General features: G+C 43.0%; 1 protein-coding gene across 1 annotated transcript in view; it reads right to left on the bottom strand.

Moving 5' to 3' along the window:
• Nucleotides 1-4,232, bottom strand: part of MAPK4 (mitogen-activated protein kinase 4) — a 164,583-nt gene extending 160,351 nt beyond the window's left edge. The window contains exon 1 of the mRNA XM_073619718.1: nucleotides 3,981-4,232. The gene's annotated coding sequence lies outside the window, so the exon portion shown is untranslated. The remainder of the gene's footprint in view (nucleotides 1-3,980) is intronic.
• Nucleotides 4,233-19,753: the final 15,521 nt, after the last annotated feature.

Here is a 19,753-nt window from a genome sequence, read left to right as displayed (position 1 = left end):
CTCTGGGTGATCTATGTACATTGCAAGGATTTTAACAAACTTTGTTGAAGAGTCCTACCTTTAGTTATTCTGAGAAAATCAGTGTGTTTGTCTGTGTCCATGTGCACAGTGAGTCTAATGGGAGTGGCTTCATAATTATCAACCAGCTGCTGCACCTGTAGTGCTCTAATGGGGAAAGTTGCAGGGTCAGCATCCCTTAAGTCGTTCTTTTCTTATTGGAAGTATCTCACCAAAAATGACATTTTTGTTGCAGGGGATGCCGGAAATCTGACTTGTATCTTAGTGCAGAATTCTGGGGAAAATTGGTGAGCCAATCACACAAGCCGGAAATGATGTTTTTTGAGAGTGTCCAGTATACATTCTGTGTACAGAACGCCTCCAAGTAGCCATATTGCATTTTACAGAAAATTACAGCGCCTGCAGATTAAGGAAAGGTCATTTTTGATAACATTCAATTACAATATGACTTGTGTTGCAATTGTATATTCTACTGTATATATTTTTTTGTTATTTGGCTTTTTTTTTCCCCACAAAAGTGGAGTTACCCTTTAAATTCCATGCCTTTTTGTATATATTTATATATAAATTATAATAAAATAAACAAAAGAAGAAAAATAAATAAAAAGTTATATATATATATATATATATATATATAAATACATAAAAAGAAAAAAGAAATTATATATATATATATATATATATATATATATATATATATATATATATATATAAATAAAAATAAATAAATATATATATATATACACACACACACACACTTTACCAAACTTCCTTTACTAGGGTGGCAACACTGCTCCTCCACAGTACGGGGTTTACTGGTGTGCTCCAATATATTATATAGATTTTTATTTTTTTTTATTCCTTTTTAGTTACGCTTTAAATCTGACCTTTAGCCTTCACTTCAGGCTTGTACAAGCATACAGGCTCCACTGCTGTACTCTGACTTTTACTGCACACTGTGAGCCTCTCACAATGTGCGTTAGGAGAAACAGAGAGCCAGATGAGACTCCGCCTCATTTCCTGGCTGGAGGACAATCAGCATCATTTTGCTCTTTCTTCCCCAGCCCGCCCCTTTTCATTCATTGGATTTCAGTTTCTTTCAGGGATCATCATCATCACCACCATCACCACCATCATCATCAGTCATGGAGGCTCAGCATCACATGTGGGTGTTACCATAGGTGTGTGCGGCCTATTGGATTAGGCGCAGGGAATATGCAATTAGCGGACCGCCAGCTGTTGCAAAACTACAAGTCCCATCATGCCTCTGCCTCTGGGTGTCATGCTTGTGGCTGACAGAGTCTTGCTATGCCTCATGGGACTTGTAGTTCTGCAACAGTTGGAGGTCCACTAATTGCATATCCCTGGATTAGGGTGTGCACCCTAAAGATCAAACACGTGTGTGTCTACATATCCAGTATATGACCCTGGCATACTGATCTCCCTGGCGGCACAATAACAATGCGATAATGCTAATGCACATGGGGTGATTAGGGTGTGCCCAGGCACACCCGGCATACCTTGTGTGCACGCCTATGGGTGTTACCCAGGGTGGTCTGGATTTAAATACAACCTGAGTTTTCTATATTTTGCATTCCTTTCCTATCAAGAGCCAGCCTCTATTTGCATCGGTACTAAGGGCTCTTGAGAGGAGTACTGAGGAAGGGGGCTGTGATGATTAGGAAGCCATGTACAACCCCCTGCAGGCCCCTCTCATCAGCCATGATCTGTGGGCTTTGCATAAAGAAGCACAGGGAGCCAGTGACGACGTCACTGGGACTAAAATAAGGAATATAATGAAAAAGGGAAGGTATCATTTAAACATTTTATTGGCACGTTAATGAGGGTGTTAGGATCCCTCCCACCAGCCATGATCTGCGAGCATTGCATTGAGAAGCACACATACCCAGTGATGATGTTACTGGGTCTAAAATAAGGTAAGTAATGAAAATGGAAAAGTTTTCTCTAAAGATGTCCTTAGCATGTTGATGAGGGGTGAAGGAGGAACCAGGGAAGGGAAAATATAATCGGATTAAACTTTAATTGTACAGGATAGCTGGCAATGCTGCCATATAGCTGTCTGCTCTACCAGGGAGCCGTCTAAGTTTCCAGGACCTGTCCCTGTTTATGTCCTCGTTCTTCACTCATCCATCGAATTAATATTCATTAGATTGTAGCCTTCCTTTCATTTATAAAAAAGATAAATTCAGAATGACATACTGATGAGTTCCAAAAACAGAGATCCGCCTGAAAGTGTCCTTGGAAATAAATCCTCAGATGTCACCAACCAATTCAGGATCTATCTATAGACACTTCTTCAGGTGCATCTAAATGTCTATTTCATTGTAATATTGTGAAAAATGTGTGAGATCCAGAAATGTAACAAACCTGGAGAAGGGATCTGATGAAGGCATCCTGAAATCTTTATCTCATTATATTCATTAAAATAGGGGATCACCTCAATTTCCAATATAGAGGACCACCTCACCTCCGATATAGGAGGACCACCTCACCTCCGATATAGGAGGACCACCTCACCTCCGATATAGGAGGACCACCTCACCTCCGATATAGGAGGACCACCTCACCTCCGATATAGAGGACCACCTCACCTCCGATATAGAGGACCTCCTCACCTCCAATATAGAGGACCACCTCACCTCTGATATAGAGGACCACCTCACCTCCAATATAGAGGACCACCTCACCTCCGATATAGAGGACCACCTCACCTCCGATATAGAGGATCACCTCACCTCCGATATAGAGGATCACCTCACCTCCGATATAGAGGATCACCTCACCTCACTGATATAAAGGACCACCTCACCGATATAAAGGACCACCTCATCTCAGCGATATAGAGGACCACCTCACCTCCAATACAGGGGATCACTCCATCTCCAATATAGGGGATCACTCCATCTCCAATGTAGGGGGATCACCTCACCTCCAATTTAGGGGGATCACCTCACCTCCAATATAGAGGACCACTTCACCTCCGATATAGAGGACAACCTCATCTCCGATATAGAGGACCGCCTCACCTCCAATATAGGGGAATCACTCCATCTCCAATATAGGGGATCACTCCATCTCCAATAAAGGGGATCGCTCCATCTCCAATAAAGGGGATCGCTCCATCTCCAATAAAGGGGATCGCTCCAACTCCAATATAGGGGATCACTCCATCTCCAATATAGGGGATCACCTCACCTTCAATATAGGGGATCACCTCACCTCCGATATAGGGGATCACTCCATCTCCAATATAGGGGATCACTTCATCTCCAATATAGGGGATCACCTCATCTCCAATATAGGGGATCACCTCACCTCCAATATAGGGGATCACCTCACCTCCAATATAGGGGATCATTCCATCTCAAATATCGGGGATCACCGCACCTCCAATATAGGGGATCATTCCATCTTAAATATAGGGGATCACTCCATCTCCATTATAGGGGAATCACTCCATCTCCAATATAGGGGATCACTCAATCTCCAATATAGAGGATAACCTCACCTCCACTATAGGGGATCACTCCATCTCCATTATAGGGGAATAACTCCATCTCCAATATAGGGGGATCACCTCACCTCCAATATAGGGGGGATCACCTCACCTCCAATATAGGGGATCACTCAATCTCCAATATAGAGGTTCACCTAATCCATAAACTAGGTGCAAAAAGCGACAGCCGGGGCAAAGTGCAAGAAGCCATTACCGACCAATCAGAAATCATCCCTAACTGCCCTGCAGCCAAAAGCTGGTTGCCATGGGTTGTTGCACTTTGCAGATGACAGCTCGGTGACATGAAGCTTTGCACAGAACACAAGCAGGATTAGCCCAGAGCTGATGCTGCAGCTGATCCCATTGTGCAGCACATAAAGAAGGTGTAGCAGCCGGATAATTGTGCTGCAGGGGCTGAAGAGCATCCTGAACAGGCAGCACTTACCATGATGGTGACAGTGGCAATCCCAGCTCCAAGCTCCAGCTACCCCTTCCTCCTCATCCATGCTTTGTTCTTCAGTCTGCCTGTCTCTGCTGCACACTGCATCCTCCCCAGCAGTCCTCCTGTGTCTGTGATCAGCCCATTCTCTCCCAGGTCACACACTGGAGTCAGCCTTCCTGCCTCTGCCTTCCCAGGGAACTCCTCTCAGGACACGCCCACCCCCTGACATCACAGCCAGCTGTCAATCACTGCTGGAGCACAGCTGCCACATCCAGCCAGCACCTGGCCAGGCACTCATAGGGCACTCATACCTCTGATAGAGGGGATGGGTCCAATGTCAGCATACAACTGGTACTAGCAACACAAGCAGGAATGACTAATCACCAGTGTGTTCACACCAAGAAAAAAAAATAATGTCTTCAATTACTTTTTTTTATATATAATTATTTTAATAATAGTTATGCATGCAGCAATTAGACCTTAACAACTGGAAGTCATAACAGTCAGTCACCAGTCTGTTCTTTCAATCGCATGAAAATGATATTTAATTTGTAATAATGAAAATATCAAGATAAAAAATAGCTAAAAAATATGAATAATAATAAATAAAAATAAGCAAGCAAAAAAAAAAAAAAAAAAGATAACAACAACAATATTGTGATGATTATTGTTATAAGTAGTAATAATACAAATAATAATGTAACATTACATTAACATTTTTTATTAATGTATTATTATTATTATTATTATTATTATTAATAATAATAATAATAATAATAATAATAAATAAAAAATACTCATTACATGGTTACATAGTAGGTGAGGTTGAAAAAAGACACAAATCCTTCAAGTCCAACCTATGTGTGTGATTATGTGTCAGTATTACATTGTATATCCCTGTATGTTGTGGTTGTTCAGGTGCTAATAGTTCTTTGAAACTATCGATGCTCCCCTGCTGAAATCACCGCCTGTGGAAGGGAATTCCACATCCTTGCCACTCTTATGCCGCGTACACACGGTCGGACTTTTCGTCTACAAAAGTCCAACGGACGCCGACGGACTAAAGCTGGCTGGTAATCCGTTCGTGTGTGGGCTTCTCCGGACTTTCAGCAGACTTTTTCAGCCTCAAATCCGACGGACTTTAGATTTGAAACATGCTTCAAATCTTTACGTCGTAACTACGACGGACCCGAAATCCGCTCGTCTGTGTGCTAGTCCGACGGACAAAAACCCATGCTAGGGCAGCTATTGGCTACTGGCTATGAACTTCCTTATTTTAGTCCGGTGTACGTCATCACGTACGAATCCGTCGGACTTTTGTGTGGTCGTGTGTAGGCAAGTCCGTTCGTTAGAAAGTCTGCTGCAAGTCCGCCGAAAGTCCGCCGGAAGTCTGTCGGACAGGCTGTCGGACTTTTGTAGACGAAAAGTCCGACCGTGTGTACGCGGCATTACAGTGAAGAACCCTCTACGTAGTTTAAGGTTAAACCTCTTTTCTTCTAATTTTAATGAGTGGCCACGTGTCTTGTTAAACTCCCTTCCGTGAAAAAGTTTTATCCCTATTGTGGGGTCACCAGTACGGTATTTGTATATTGAAATCATATCCCCTCTCAAGCGTCTCTTCTCCAGAGAGAATAAGTTCAGTGCTCGCAACCTTTCCTCATAACTAATATCCTCCAGACTCTTTATTAGCTTTGTTGCCCTTCTTTTTACTCGCTCCATATCCAGTACATCCTTCCTGAGGACTGGTGCCCAGAACTGGACAGCATACTCCAGGTGCGGCCGGACCAGAGTCTCGTAGAGCGGGACAATTATCACTTTACCTCTGGAGTTGATCCCCTTTTTAATGCATGCCAATATTCTGTTTGCTTTGTTAGCAGCAGCTTGGCATAGTATGTCATCGCTGAGCCTATCATCTACTAGGACCCCCAGGTCCTTTTCTATCCTAGATTCCTCCAGAGGTTCTCCCCCCAGTGTATAGATTGCATTCATATTTTTGCCACCTAAATGCATTATTTTACATTTTTCTACATTGAACCTCATTTGCCATGTAGTTGCCCACCCCGTTAATTTGTTCAGATCTTCTTGCAAGCTTTCCACATCCTGCGGAGAAGTTATTGCCCTGCTTAGCTTAGTATCGTCCGCAAATACAATAAAACCTTGGATTGCGAGCATAATTAGTTCCAGAAACATGCTTGTAATCCAAAGCACTTGTATATCAAAGCGAATTTCCCCATAAGAAATAATGGAAACTCAAATGATTCGTTCCACAACCATTTATTCATAGGTCCTTTAGTTTATAGTCCATATAAAAAGATTATAGCAATGTGATAGGTTGTGTAACCATAAAATGTCCATCCACAAATGGAAGCCTCCACAAGGGGATTAGAAGTAAAATCCATCAGGAGCTACATGGTATAAAAGAGAAGAGAGGCGCCTCTAAGAGTAGCAATATGTTGCTAAATGTTGTACCTTCATTAAGTGTAACCATATTGCTACACTTGGAGGCGCCTCTCTTCTATTTTATACCCAGTTGTGACATGATGCTACTTGTATATCAAGTCAAAATTTATTAAAAAATGTTGCTTGTCTTGCAAAACGCTCTCAAACCAAGGTTTTACTGTACAGAGATTGAACGGTTTACTCCATCCTCCAGGTCATTTATGAATACATTAAATAGGATTGATCCCAGCACAGAACCCTGGGGGACCCCACTACCCACCCCTGACCATTCTGAGTACTCCCAATTTATCACCACCCTCTGAGCTCCCCCTTGTAGCCAGTTTTCAATCCATGTACTCACCCTATGGTCCATGCCAACGGACCTTATTTTGTACAGTAAACGTTTATGGGGAACTGTGTCAAATGCTTTTGCAAAATCCAGATATACCATGTCTATGGGCCTTCCTTTATCTAGATGGCAACTCACCTAATCATAGAAGGTTAATAGATTGGTTTGGCAATAACGATTCTTCATGAATCTATGCTGATTACTGCTAATAATACAGTTTTTATTACTAAAATCTTGTATATAGTCCCTTATCATCCCCTCCAAGAGCTTGCATACTATTGATGTTAGGCTAACTGGTCTATAATTCCCAGGGATGTATTTTGGGCCCTTTTAAAATATTGGTGCTACATTGGCTTTTCTCCAATCCGCTGGTACCATTAATGTCTTTTGTTCCTAAGACTTTATCCCAATTTATATCTTCTAGCAAGATTTGTAGTTTAGCCACTTTAAGACCAGCCTCGTTTTGGATTTTAGGTGTTTACAAGTTTAAAACAGGTTTTTTTGCTAGAAAATTACTTAGAACCCCCAAACATTATATATTGTATTTTTTCTAACACCCTAGAGAATAAAATAGCAGTCATTGCAATACTTTTTTTTGCACCGTATTTGCGCAGCGGTCTTCTAAGCGCACTTTTTTTGGAAAAAATTCACTTTTTTGATTAAAAAAATAAGACAACAGTAAAGTTAGCCCAATTTTTTTTTATATTGTGAAATATAATGTTACGCCAAGTAAATTGATACCCATCATGTCACGCTTCAAAATTGCGCCCGCTGGTGGAATGGCGTCAAACTTTATCCCTTAAAAATCTCCATAGGCGACGTTTAAAAAATTCTACAGATTGCATGTTTTGCGTTACAGAGGAGGTCTAGTGCTAGAATTATTGCTCTCACTCTACCGGTCGTGGCGATACCTCACATGTGTGGTTTGACCACCGTTTTCATATGCGGGCGCTACTCACGTATGCGTTCGCTTCTGCGCGCGAGCTCGTTGGGACAGGACGCTTTAAAAAATTTTTTTTTTTTTTTATTATTTATTTTACTTTATTTTATTTATTTTTTCACAGTTTTTTAAAAAATAAAAATTGGATCACTTTTATTCCTATTACAAGGAATGTAAACATCCCTTGTAATAGAAACAAGCATGACAGGTCCTCTTAAATATGAGATCTGGGGTCAAAAAGTCCTCAGATCTCATATTTAGACTAAAATGCAAAAAAAAAAAAAAAAAAAAGTCGTTTAAAAAAATGACACAAAAAAAATTGTGCCTTTAAGAGAAGTGGGCGGAGCTGACGTAATGACGTCGCTCCGGCCGTCCTATGGTATAGAGACGGGTGGGGGCCATCTTGGCCTCACTCATCTCAGTACCTCAGCAGTGACAGGTCCCGATCTCCTCCGCCGCTACCGACGGCTCCGGTAAGTGGCGGAGGGTGCAGGAGAGCGGTGGTGGCACCTCTCCCGCCGCCGATAACGGTGATCTCGCGGCGAGCCCGCCGCCGAGACCACCATTATCGTGTACAGAAACGCCGGCCCTAAAGATGGATACCTCGGTTGTGGCAGCAGCTGCTGCCGTTACCGAGATATCCATCTTTAAAAAAATGACGTATATATACAGTGAGCGGTCCGGAAGTGGTTAGGGAAGTTGGCTCTTTTGAAATTCAGTCTCTATGTATTCCCCTTATGTTTCCTATTTGTGTGATTTATACTGAAGCCAATTGACCTGTGATTGCTGTTACCTAAATTGCCCCGTATTTCCACATCCGTGATCAGGTCTGTATTTTTGGTAATCAGTAGATCTAGTAACACTTTATTTCTAGTTGGTGCGTCTACCATCTGACCCATTAAATTGTCCTGTAAGACATTTAGGATCTGGTGAGCCTTAGATGAATGCGTGGTTCCCTCCGCCCAGTCTATGTCTGGATAATTAAAATCCCCTTTATGATAACACTTCCCATCCTTGCTGCTAATCCAAATTGTGATATAATAATAATGATAACTTATTATACACTTGTTATTAATAATAATAAAAACAACAACAACAGTTTATATTGTCTTTTATGTATGATATATTCATATTACTTATATATTCCAAATATAAATAATAATAAACAGGAGAATAAAAATGTAATTGATTGTTATTACTATTGTTTTTAGTATTATTACAAAAAGTAAATATGTAATAATAATAATGCTAACTTATTATACACTTGTCAATAATAATAATAGTTTATATCTTCTTTTGTGTATGATATATTCAGATTGCTAATAATATACAAATATAAATAATAATAAACAAGCGAACACCAACAACAACAACAACAACGATAAATAATGATTAGTATTATAAAAATAACTACGTAACAATAATGCTGATCTATTATAGACTTGATTATTATTGTTATTATTATTATTATTTTATTATAACTATGTAACAATAATGCTGGTAACTTATTGTACATGTACACATAATAACACACTTGATGATAATAATAATAAAAAAATAATAATAATATATTTTCTTTTGTGTATGATTTATTCAGATTACTAATATTTTCCAATTAAGTTCTAACCCATTTAAAGAAAACTTGTACTGAGGAAAATACATTGCCTGCCCTTGTGAACTCGTCCTGAAAATGCTAGTCACTTGGCTATCTCTGGCCTCAACACTAACTCGGAACAAGATTCAAATGAGTAAAATCAGAGGAAAAACAGTTCTTATATGCCTCTTTGTTCTATTAATTTCCTGTCCTAGGTTTCTATAGCCCTTGCACACTGGGGCGGGGGGCGGCGTCGGCGGTAAACCGCCGCTATTATTAGTAAAACCGCCCCGCTAGCGGCCGAGAAAGGGTTAAATACCACCGCAAAGCGCCTCTGCAGAGGCGCTTTGCCGGCGGTATAGCCGCGCCGTCCCATTGATTTCAATGGGCAGGAGCGGTAAGGGAGCGGTATACACACCGCTCCTTCACCGCTCCGAAGATGCTGCTAGCAGGACTTTTTTTACCGTCCTGCCAGCGCATCGCTCCAGTGTGCAAGCCCTCGGGGCTTTCACACTGGAATGAAAGCAGCGGCACTTTCGGGGCGGTTTGCAGGCGCTATTATTAGCGCAATAGCGCCTGCAAACCGCCCCAGTGTGCAAGGGCTCTAATGCCCCGTACACACGGTCGGACATTGATCGGACATTCCGACAACAAAATTCATGGATTTTTTCTGACGGATGTTGGCTCAAACTTGTCTTGCATACACACGGTCACACAAAGTTGTCGGAAAATCCAATCGTTCTGAACGCGGTGACGTAAAACACGTACGTCGGGACTATAAATGGGGCAGTAGCCAATAGCTTTTGACTCGGTTAAATTGATGATAGGCAACTCCTATCCTCATATTGATTAGTGGTTCCAAATTAATAATATCTACTGCAGTAGGGAACAGACACAAAAGATACGCTCAGCATCTTTCCAAATTACTGTTCTGCTTTATTATGACGCAATTGAAGGTTTTTATGCACATGATTACGTAGGTATCACATTAATATTACAATTGTACGTTTATGGTAACAAGGGGCGTTACATAGGCAGGCTAATTCTAATCAGGACTCGAAAGAATGTAAACATTTACTGAAAACATTATTAGTGCCGTGTGCACAGTGAGGGCAGAGTGCAATGCATACAAAATACAATACAATTATATACAGAACTTACAAATTTCCATTACACTTTCATCTCTTAATTTATTCTAAGCATGCGTGGCACTTTGTGCGTCGGATTTGTGTACACACAAACAGAATTTCTGACAACAGATTTTGTTGTCGGAAAATTTTATATCCTGCTCTCAAACTTTGTGCGTTGGAAATTCCTATGGAAAATGTGTGATGGAGCCTACACACGGTCAGAATTTCCGACAACAAGGTCCTATCACACATTTTCCATCGGAAAATCCTATCGTGTGTACAGGGCATAAGTCACCAAACCATCTACTGTGACCAACCGACCAAAGAAAGTTAATTTTCCAACTTGTCGTCACCGAGATACTTCAGACATATGAAACTCTGACACAGTTGTGTCCACAGCTCTCTTATTATTAATATACGTCACAGTGTTATCTACATAAAAAAGTAGCTACATAATAATAATAATAATGATAAAAATAAAAAGTTGTAACTTATTAAATATAGAGAGAGAGTTTTAGAATGTGGACAGCACTAACAGCTAAAGCTATTAATCTAAGCACGTAACGAGGTGTGTCCCCACAAACACCAAAATATACAAAATACACAAAACAGAAGGGGGTTATGGCACAGAGAGCATAATGTATTGCCCCCCCATTAAATAATAATACAGCAACTTCAGGCATCCCTGCCCTTTTAATCACTGACCTGCGATATGCAACTCTGACCAGTTTCCCTGTCCCTGCTGAAGAAAAGCATCCCCACAACATGATGCTGCCACCACCATGTTTCACGGTGGGGGATGGTGTGTTCAGGGTGATGTGCAGTGTTAGTTCTTTCCGCCACACATAACGTTTTGCTTTTAGTCCAAAAAGTTCAATTCTGGTCTCATCTGACCAGAGCACTTTCTTCCACATGTTTGCTGTGTCCCCCACATGGCTTCTCGCAAACTGCAAACAGGACTTCTTATGGCTTTCTTCTTGCCACTCTTCCATTAAGGCCAGATTTGTGGAGAGCACGATTAATAGTTGTCCTGTGGACAGATTCTCCCACCTGAGCTGTGGATCTCTGCAGCTCCTCCAGAGTTACCATGGACCTCTTGGCTGCTTCTCTGATTAATGCTCTCCTTGCCCGGCCTGTCAGTTTAGGTGGACGGCCATGTCTTGGTAGGTTTGCAGTTGTGCCATACTCTTTCCATTTTCGGATGATGGATTGAACAGTGCTCCGTGAGATGCTTGGAAAATATTTTTTTATAACCCAACCCTGCTTTAAACTTCTCCACAACTTTATTCCTGACCTGTCTGGTGTGTTCCTTGGCCTTCATGATGCTGTTTGTTCACTAAGGTTCTCTAACAAACCTCTGAGGACTTTTTTCTATTTACTACTTTTTTCTATTTACTAATTAGGTGACTTCTAAAGGCAATTGGTTCCACTAGATTCTAGTTAGGGGTATCGGAGTAAAGGGGACTGAATACAAATTTATGACACACTTTTCACCTATTTGTTTGTAAAAAGTTTGAAAAACATTTATCATTTTCCTTCCACTTCACAATTATGTATATATATATAATAACCGTATGTAGTCAATGCATATAATGATAGCATTGTCAGGGCTGGGTTTAGCCCTTCCATCTCTGTGCTGGCCACTCAGCTGTCAGCTAATTACCAGCTTTTATCTCTCCACAGTGACTCACCTGTTGATGATATCTTGCTTGTCAGTCCTGCCTACTTAAGTCGTCCAGCTCAGATGAACTCTGCTTTCACCTTGGTCAACATCACAGAGACTATCTCCTGCGTTACTGTTAAAGACTTGCTTGGCTGACATTCCTTCTGGCTCTAGATCCTGCTTGCTGTTCCACTACGTTGATCTCTGGCTTCCTGACTTTCTGGCTTGTCAGACTATCCATTCCGGTTACCAAACTTTGGCTATGTTTTGACTACGTTTGTTCTATTTACTTTTTTTATTAGACAAGTGTGATTTAACTGTACTTCTGTCTCGGTCTAATTCATGGTTTCTGACAGGTATTTATTGTATGGTTTCTATTTTCTTTTGGAACCAAATCCCTCTATCTTTCCTTCCTCCTCAGTAGTCCCTCTTTTTTTGGTATGATAACTATATACCTCTATAACAAAGTGGGCAATTCATTTTCTTAAGGGGCCACATGACAAACTGGAACTGTTGTGGAGGGCCAAACCTAATTCTGCTCAATATTAATTTTGGACCTGAGTAGGTTCATATAAAAAAACAAACAGATGCGCAACTGCTCAAGAAATAAGTCTCTTTCAAAGAAGGTGGTAAAAATCGACGGCTGAGCCAAGGGTTTTACCCCCCTCCCTGGCTGCCCAGCCAAACAGGGCTGTTAACACTATGCGGACACTGCATTTTTAACTTGGGCTGCGCAGTTTGACATCCAGCTCTGCTTGTCAAACTCTCCCATTGAGTTCACTGGGGCAGAGCCAAAACCTCTTCCAATGCAAGCTATTGCATCACAGTAGTGCGGCATTATTGGGTTAAATCAAGCAGTGAGAAAGCAATATAACACCTCCTCACTGCCTGTCAATTACCCTTCAAAAAAGCACTGTGACTGGAAGCAGAGAGCCTGAGACCGGTACAGCGGGGATGCAGATACCGGCCTGGAGTGAAGAACATGTGCACGGCTCCTGGGGTTTGCAGGCACTAAAATAATTTGGCCAGGTAGCAGAGTGGCTGGAGAGTCTAGGCAATGCTGTGCTGCCATAACCGAGCCTCACTGCTCACCCCTGAAAGGGCCTGCTGAATAGTCCCAAAGATCATTCCCAAACTAGGGTATTTGCAGCCAGGCACACAGTCTCAGTCACTCTTCTGATAAATAAATGAAGATAAATGAAGCATATAAGCCTCATCAGTCAAGGGCTGTACCCATATAGATAGTAATATAAATGTTTTCACTATCGGGCAGTAGATTCTTAATACATGAATATAGATCTCTAATGGAGCAAAGATGAGTGCTTACCTATTCTGTGAAATCAATGGAAATAATGCAGAGGGAGAGGAGAGATGCAAACTCTCTCTCTCTCTTAGCACGCCTCTGACAGAGTATGGTGGCTGTTCGCCGCATTTATATCTCCCCCCGTTTTGGCGGCATCTGGGTGCTAATGCGCAGGATCCAAGGGGCGGAAGTGACGTGTTTTTGGAATTTTGATGTTGATGTTAGTGGGTGGAATAACCTGCATTAAAGGATAGGAGTAATAGGGGAAAATCGATATTGGATGGCTATGGTCCCAATCCATTCAGGCGCATCAGTCTTATACCAGTAGGGCTCAAGTCAATCAAAGTGATTGATCAAACACCTATAAAGGCAAGTGCCCGGGGCGTCCGTGTGATCACTGAAGCCCACTGAATTAGGGCAGAACTATTAGATGAAAACAGATTGGAATTATAAAATAATTCAACTTTTGATTTTACTATTAAATGTAATCTCTAAACCTAAGTTGGTCCTGATAGCAATGGGAGTCCATCTGTATATCTCAAAACCATAAAAGAGTGAACAATCAATACTATTATTACAGATGTACAATCGCATAAAGCTATGCTTAATTATAACAAAGCATATAGGTAATTAGATATAGTTACAAAATATATATATATATATATATATATATATATATATATATATATATATATATATCAGCTTGTGATGACTTTGTTGGAAAGGGAGCATTGTGATGCTTGTCCACCTACAAGAATGGCTTGTAGCTGAGCGCATCATTTAGGCCAGGGTATTTTAATGCAGATAGACCATGAATCCAGCGAGCCTCCCGCTCCAGGAGTATTTTGTCATTATTTCCCCCCCTTTCATTTAGTGGGATATATTCCAAAGTATAAAAATGCATTTTGGAAAAGTCGAATCCGTGATAAAGGCCCATGTGTCGACTTATTGGTGTCTCCATTTTCTTTATGGACACTAGAGACACATGGTCATGGATCCGATGGAAAAATGGTCTTTTGGTTTTACCCACATAGTAGGCACCACAGTCACACAGCATAATATATACCACTCCTACTGATTGGCAATTAGCCAAAACTTGAGGTCTAAAAAAAACATCCATCAGGAAGAGTGAGTGATTTGATTTGCTTTGAGAATGTATCTACAAAAATTGCATTTGTTACAAGGAAAGGTTCCCTTTGATCTGTTCTGAGTTCCTGTTTTGGGGGCATGGGGGCTATAAATGAAGTTGTCTTTTAGTGATTTTGAACTTTTGAATGTTATTTCAGGATATGTTTTTAGATGTTTTGAAATAGTGCTGTTAGCCATTAAGAGATACCAATACTTTTGCATAATTTGGCGGACCTGTTTATGTTGACCCGAGTAGCGGGTAATCATTCTGATTCCTGCATCAGTTTTTGGTGTTTTTTTTGGCCATGAATTACAAAGCTCTATCTTTGGTTTTAGCTTTAATGTAGGTTTTTTAAACATTTTTTACTCTAGCCTCATTGGCGGAGGCGTAACTGAAGTGCTTTTGCCTCCTTCTCAAATCCAGCATTTTCACTGCAATTTCTCCTCAATCTGAGGTATTGCCCAAAAGGCACACTAACCACCAAAGATGTAGGATGAGAACTGCTGGCATGTAATTGTAAGTTTCCTGCAGATGGCTTATGGAACAGTGTAGACCCAAGACTGCCATCCTGATTAATCAATATTTGAACATCCAAGAAATTAAATTTTTGCTGGTGGTATTCCATAGTGAACTTTAGATTGTATTGATTATATTTTAAACTTTCAAAAAGGATAAGCAACTCGTCTTAGGTGCCTGTCCAAATAAAGAAAATATCATCAATATAGCGATGCCCACCCCCTCCCCTCCCCCCCCGGTACAGGTTAGCGTAAAATGCAGGTAGAATCTCTGCTGGACTGCCTGGAAGGGCAGCAACCTTTCTGCTCCAAACCTCAGGTTATTTATGCACTCCCCAGCCACTTACTGGGCACACTCCCCAGGGATTTGCAGAACTCTCTAAAAGGCAGGGGGAAGCAGTCAAATCTGCAACCAGGGAGACACTGAACAGCCCAAAAAAATCACAAGCTGCTCAACTGATTAGAGGAGAGCTACAGGAACTAAATGTACCTAACTTAACTAGCAGCTTAGCTAGGAGAGTGCTACCAATGTATTATTATATTTACAATTTACTGTCCATGCATATGTGCCATGAGCTAGAGATGTAATAATTTAGTAGGGGAGAAATTACAGTTATTTCAAGGGTTCCTCTTTGTTAATAAGGTTGAGAAAGGCGGCTGTATTTTATTTTCTGTTATTCTTAAAAGCCAACATCAAAGAAAAGTAGTGTGGGGGGTGGCAATGGTTTATTCCTTACCTACCTACTTTGTGCTAGAAGGTGTCCCTCTGTTTTTTAATCTCAAAAGGTTGGGAGGTATGGGAGCTATAATACCACCAGGAATGCTACAATAATTACTTTCTATTCCTCTGGTGTTAGGCTCTGTTCAGACCCATGCACATTAATGTGTGTGTTTTCATGCACCGACACACGTTGAATTAGGACAACAAATGGAATAGTCTCTGAGGACCCATTTCGATTTATGAGTTTTGTCCCAACCCCTGTCATTGCCAATTTTATTGGACAGCTTAGCCTGCATGCTTTAACCCCATGCATCCATATTTGTTACATCAGTAGTCCATTAAAGACATTACAGAACTCTGTCAATTACAAATAAAACAATTGTTTTCTCGGTGTCCTTGTGTTGAGCCTGTGTTAATCAGCCAAGCTCAATGTACCTGGTGTGAAAGAGCCCTTCCAGAACCTTGAAATATCCTTGCAGCTTGAACCGACTGAATGGGGACCTTTGCGGGTCAGTTGCAGTACGTTACTGCGTACGTGTGTAGCAACCTCTAGTTGTGCTAGGTATTAGTATAGATTTGTTAGTGTAGGTACCAGTGGCGGCCAGTCCATAAGGGGCTTTGCCCCCCCAAAGTTCATAGAGCAATATATTTTTTAATAAATGATAAAATGACTAACATTTTTTAACATCTTAAAGTAAAAAAATGTTAAACATATTATAATTTATTTAAAAATAAATTGTTTCACTGTGTGGGGCGCTGGACCTAATAGCTGTCTATTAGCTCCCCCAATTTGTAACCAGTACATGATTAGAGCCTGAGGCTCTAATAGGCTCATTTGACGTTGTCCTCGGGGCGCAGAGCACTGTGCCCCCGACCCCCTCCCACTTTTGCTTTTAGCAAATCAAAATTTGCCATCATGTCACTTCCAGTTTTCGGTGGCCAATCAGGAGGCTGAAGAGTTGGAACACGGAAGCCGCCGGGTATCAAGGGAGCCGTGACAGCGATGGAGGCTCCATTTGCAGGTATGGAGCTGGTGGGGTTTGCGCCCCCCCCCCCCCCCCCAAAAAAAAATTTCACCAGCCACCACTGGTTAGGAGGAGCTGCTTGGAATATTTATGAGGGCCTCAGCCAATCCCCAATAAAGGGCTGACATGGGGCAGGCCACCTCATAAATAGGCATTAGTCATGCCAACAAGGGGCAATCGGGTGGAAGATGGAGTGCTGAGGAGTCTGTCGGTGGCCCTCAAGGGTGCCTCCTAGTCTGGGGGGGTGACCGTGGGCCAAGGCTCGGGTGCTGGAAGGATCCTGCCATAACACACGGGGGAAGTCTTTCTTGGAGGCGCAGCAACAAGGAGAGAGGACAGCAGGTCACTGGGAGATCTCCTGAGAATCAGCCGGGTGGGCTGGTGAGTGTCAGTCTGGAGGACTGTGGTGGAGAAGTAAGCCTGGAGGGCTAGTAACGGGGCAGCTTCAGCCAGGTGGGTTGACAGTGCCTGAAGGGTAGTGCTGGGATTAGTAGCCACAGGAGGAAGTGTATAAGCTGGACACTGTAATCTATTTTGCTACACAAACAAGGGACCACGGGTTCCTGACTGTATGGGGCCCAGGGCCAGCGTTTAACTATCTTGCGGCCTAGACAAGACTAACACTCACTCCCGCCCACCCGGAGGGTGCGGCCGGGGTGTCGTTAGTCTTGCCTAGGGCCACGCAGGTGACAGGATCAGAGAGCAGACTCACCAGACTCAGCAGCTACGAGTCCCGCCTCCCCTGCCACCCTCATGCCAGCCTCCTCCGTCTCCCCAGCCGACCTCATGCCCGCCTCCTCCGCCCCCCCACTTGCGCTCCCGCCTACTTCGCCTCCCCAGATGTGCTCGCCTCCTCCGCCTCGTGTTCTCCAGCCAGGCTAACAGGGAAGTCAGGGCCGTGGCTGTGTCACCTAGGCAGCAGTGTGCCCTAGGCGGTTGCCTAATTCGCCTAGCGGAAGTGCCGGCCCAGATTGGGCCATTGCATTTAATCTGACTGAGTAACTGTCAGATCTTCACACAGATCCAGCTGGGGTTCTGCAAGCAAGTGTGTGCTGGAGGAGTGGAGCTGTATCTAGAGATTGTATATAGGAAGAGTGTCCCTGAAGTTCTGCTAAAGCAGGGGTCCTCAAACTTTTTAGACAGGGGGCCAGTTCACGGTCCCTCAGACTGTTGGGGGGCCGCACTATAGTTTAAAAAAAATATGAACTAATTCCTATGCACACATCTTATTTGTAGTTCAAAAAAAAAAACAGGAAAAAAACAGTACAATATTTAAAACAAAGAACAATTGTAATCAATATGAACTTATCAGTATTTCACAGACTCCCCTCATTACAGAACCACTCCCAATCACAGACCCCCCCTCCCCATCACAGACTCACCCCATAACAAAGCCCCCCCATGACAGATTCCCCATCACAAAGCCCCCCAACACAAACTCCTCTCCATCACAAAGCTCCACATAACAGATTCCCCCCATAACAGACTCCCCCGTATCACATACTTCCCCCATCACAGACTTTCCCCATAACAGACTCCCCCATCACAGATCCCCCCATAACAGACTCCCCCATAACAGACTCCCCCATCACAGATCCCCCCCCATATCTGTCCCCCCCCATAGCACAGACTCCCCCATCACAGATCCCCCCATAACAGACTCTGCCATCACAGATCCCCCCATATCACAGATCTCCCATATCACAGACTCCCCATATCACAGACTCCCCCATAACAGACTCCCCCATCACAGATCCCCCATAACAGACTCTGCCATCACAGATCACCCCATAACAGACTCCCCATCACAGATCCCCCCATATCACAGATCCCCCCATATCACAGATCTCCCCATAACAGACTCCACATATCACAGACTCCCCCATAACAGACTCCCCCATATCACAGATCCCCCCATATCACAGATCCCCCCATAACAGACTCCCCATCACAGATCCCCCATATCACAGATCTCCCCCATAACAGACTCCCCATATCACAGACTCCCCCATAACAGACTCCCCCATCACAGATCCCCCATAACAGACTCCGCCATCACAGATCACCCCATAACAGACTCCCCATCACAGATCCCCCCATATCACAGATCCCCCCATATCACAGATCTCCCCATAACAGACTCCCCCTATCACAGACTCCCCCATAACAGACTCCCCCATATCACAGATCTCCCCCATAACAGACTCCCCATATCACAGACTCCCCCATAACAGACTCCCCCATCACAGATCCCCCATAACAGACTCCGCCATCACAGATCACCCCATAACAGACTCCCCATCACAGATCCCCCCATATCACAGATCCCCCCATATCACAGTTCTCCCCATAACAGACTCCCCCTATCACAGACTCCCCCATAACAGACTCCCCCATATCACAGACTCCCCCATATCACAGATCCCCCATATCACAGATCTCCCCCATAACAGACTCCCCATCACAGATCCCCCCATATCACAGATCTCCCCCATAACAGACTCCCCATATCACAGACTCCCCCATCACAGATCCCCCATATCACAGATCTCCCCATATCACAGATCCCCCATATCACAGATCTCCCCATATCACAGACTCCCCCATAACAGACTCCCCCCCCATAACAGATTCCCCCATAACACAGATCCCCCCATAACAGACTCCCCCATATCACAGATCCCCCCATAACAGACTCCCCATATCACAGATCCCCCCATATCACAGATCCCCCCATCACAGATCCCCCCCATATCACAGATCCCCCATATCACAGATCCCCCATATCACAGATCCCCCATCATAGATCCCCCCCCATATCACAGACTCCCCCATCACATATCCCCCCATATCACAGATCCCCCCTATATATCACAGATCCCCCATCACAGATTCCCCATATCACAGATCCCCCCATATCACAGATCCCCCCATATCACAGATCCCCCCATATCACAGATTCCCCCAT

The sequence above is a fragment of the Aquarana catesbeiana genome, linkage group LG01 (assembly GCF_042186555.1).
Source record: "Aquarana catesbeiana isolate 2022-GZ linkage group LG01, ASM4218655v1, whole genome shotgun sequence".
In the NCBI taxonomy this organism is placed as follows: domain Eukaryota; kingdom Metazoa; phylum Chordata; class Amphibia; order Anura; family Ranidae; genus Aquarana; species Aquarana catesbeiana.
Note: the sequence above shows the minus strand (reverse complement) of the source record. Positions and strands in the feature narration are given on the sequence as shown.